Source organism: Pteropus vampyrus, unplaced genomic scaffold (assembly GCF_000151845.1).
Source record: "Pteropus vampyrus isolate Shadow unplaced genomic scaffold, Pvam_2.0 Scaffold159, whole genome shotgun sequence".
In the NCBI taxonomy this organism is placed as follows: domain Eukaryota; kingdom Metazoa; phylum Chordata; class Mammalia; order Chiroptera; family Pteropodidae; genus Pteropus; species Pteropus vampyrus.
In genome coordinates, this window is record NW_011888940.1 from 2,760,369 (window position 1) to 2,763,606 (window position 3,238).

Below are 3,238 nucleotides of genomic sequence, written 5' to 3' on the forward strand. Positions count from 1 at the left end.
GAGAACCATATTTTTAAGTCAATCACATGTAAAACATATGGAAAAATTGGAGACTTACTGAAATAGGATTGTCTCAGAAAATCCAAATAGTATGGTTGGTAATCCGATGAGATACCATTTTTTTTCCCAGTCAAACAGATTATAGTGTGCATAAACTTTGCTGATAGTTAATGTTCATTTATTTCATTCATGGATTTACTTCATTACTATATATAGAAACATGTACGTTACTATGTGCGGTCTATAGCAGCATATATGTCACTGAGTGATATATGACTTTTGCTAAGTACTAAGATTTATTCCTCACATAATGTAGAATGAAAGTGGGGCAAAATAGAGATGGCCACTGTGTATTTTCAGGCAAGACGCTTGAGGAGACTCTGAAAGGCAGAGCATTTAGGCTGGATCTTAAAGTCTAAGTAGAGTTTTGATAGACAACGTAGGTGGCAACAGGATGTTTAGGAAGAAACAGCACAAAGGATGACACGAAGGTGTGAAGTGTGTATTTGGGTAGGAGTAGACCAGGAAGGTTGGGAGGTGGGTGTGTGGAAGGGGATGATGGAAGCTATAAACAGAACAGCAGGGTGTGGAAACCAAGTTAGACCTTTGGAACTTACCGTCTAGGCAGTGGAAGCAGTTGAAAGTTTGTGCGAGAAGACACGTGCTTTAGGAGAGTAGGTATACGTCAGTATGAAGGATCAATTATAGGAGAGACTGAGGGCAGTGAGATCACTTAGGAGGTTATAGTGATATCCGTGATAGAGGGACTGAAAGGCAACATAGGTTCAACGAGTTGTCCATTGTGCATGGAGCTTGAGGGAAGATGCGTTTCAAACTTGATGTGCTCGTGCATGACTGTTCTTGTAAAATGGAGATTCTCAATCGGGAGGTCTGAATGGGGACTATGATTCTGTGTTTCTAACAAAGTGCTAGTCCATGAATCGTATTTTGAGCAGCAAGATTTGGGATAAGTCCAGGGAACCATCTTGTGAGGCTGGCTCTGTGTTTCATTAAATGAGATGTTTGGATCAGGGGAAGATACAGACTCCATGACCAGACACATTCAGTATGAGGCAGCCCAGCCAACAGGTAGAAAAAGTGGACTGTTGTTTCAGAAGTGAGACTGAAGCTTGACTGAATCGGAAATCCCTAGATGAAGAAGAAAAGGAGAAAAGCGCGTGGTGCAGATTTCCCAGGAGAAACAGCGTTAACAAAGGGTCCAAAACAGAGTGTTATGGGAGATGCGGAACAGAACGGACGCCTCATGCTTACTTCTTCATGGCACTAAGAAATGTGTCTTTATTTACTTATTTGTATACATGAGAAATAGATTTTGGTCACCTGAATGACACAACGTCCTAAAGTTCTAACACTCATGCTAATCTGTAGCAGCGTAACTTCAAGAACATATCAAAACTACTGCTTCACAGCTGACCCCAACCTGCTGTTGACATCACAAAAGTACCTCTTTATACTCCATCTGTCCAAAAATAAATTAACGATTGTTTTTTAAAGTATTAGTCTCTTAAATCAAGTAGAAAACAACAAGTAGAGCTACAAACCAAAGTCACACCAGTTCTAGCTGTCTGTGATCACGTCCGTGTGGAGTGTTACAGAGATTGTTCTTTCTCCATAAGGCTTTGAGCCTCTGCCCAGTGTCCTTCCGTTCCCAGCTGCAAGGCAGGCGTAGTGGTAAAGATCTGTCAGCGCTAGTTTATCTGGGAATGTCTTCAGGTCTCCCCCATTTTCAGGTACTTTTGCCCAATGTAGGATTTTTAGTTAACAGCCTTTGTCCTTCAACACTTTGAATACATGAACCCAGTGCCTCCGGTCTCCATAGTTTCTGATGAGAAATCTGCTCATGATCTTATTGGCAAAAGGATAATGAAAGCCACCCCCTCTCAGCTTTATAGATATTAATAATATAACTTCTCTTGTAAAGGAGTCTTAAGACCAGGAAGTGAGAAAAACACTGTGGTTTATCCCTAGCTGTGATTGGTCCCTGTCTTGTGCTGACCCAGTAAGGCACCATTAAATCTCCTATATAAGGCCCTGGTTGGCCTGAGGTTTTTGTCCGTAGAGCCCAGGAGGTTGACCTGTGGTGACCAGTTGGACTGGAATAGTTAGCTTGTTTTCACTTTTTGTTGTTGTTGTTGTTTTACTTATTTTTCTTCTGTCTTTATTCCTTCTTTTTTATTATTCTAATTTTTCTTAGCGATATATTCTCATTCTTTTTTCTTTTTTTCCATTTTTATCTTTTTCTTCTCCTGTTTATTTTGTGCTATCTCAAATTTTTTATTTTCTGTTTTTTTTCCCCCTTTAAACCTTTTTAATTAGTGTGGTTAGCATTGTTAGTACATTTAGTAGAGTTAGTACTGGTATTGTTAATACAATTACTGTTTATTTGTAGTATCAGCACAGTTAGTAAGCATAGTTACCATTGTTTGTATAAGTATCAGTTAGCATAGTAGAGTTAGTATTGTTTTTAGCATAGTCAGCATAGTTAGCAGTTGGTATTAGCATAGTCAGTAGAGTTAGTATAGTTCGCTAGCATAGTTTGCATCGGTAGTTAGTATTGTGAGTGAGTGTAGATAGTTCGTCACCATGCTCCGTGACCTTGCAGCCATCCCTAGTGAGGAGCAGCCCCGCATTTGGTGCTACGAGCTCCTGAACACCATTGGCGAGGGAAGCTTTGCCAAGGTGAAGTTGGCCCGGCACATTCTGACCAGGAAAGAGGTGGCTGTCAAAGTCATTAATTGGCACGGGTCCTATAGACCTTTCCGAGAAGTGCACGCCATGAAAACCCTGAACCACCCCAATATCGTCAAACTCTTTGAGGTGATTGACACCGAAAACACCCTCTTCCTCATCATGGAGCTTGTGGATGGAGGGACCTTGTCTGACTACCTTGAGGACTGTGGCGATATGACAGAGCACGAGGCCCGAGGCGTCTTCCGACAGCTGATGTCAGCGGTACACTATTGCCACCAGAGGGGCATCGTCCACAGGGACCTGAAGCCACGGAACATTCTCCTGGATGCCGACCGGAATATCAAACTGGCGGACTTTGGGCTCAGTAATGAGTATATTGGCCAGAAGCTGACCACTTTCCGTGGCAGCCTCAATTACGTGGCCCCCGAGATTCTCCTGGGGCAAAGCTACGACGGCCCCGGAGTGGACGTGTGGAGCCTGGGAGTCATCCTGTTCAAAATGGTCTGCGGAAGACTGCCGTTTGTGG

At 42.6% G+C, this 3,238-nt stretch overlaps 1 pseudogene; it reads left to right on the forward strand.

Moving 5' to 3' along the window:
• The first annotated feature begins 2,604 nt into the window (after nt 1-2,604).
• On the forward strand, nt 2,605-3,230 carry LOC111745621 (annotated as a pseudogene).
• Nucleotides 3,231-3,238: the final 8 nt, after the last annotated feature.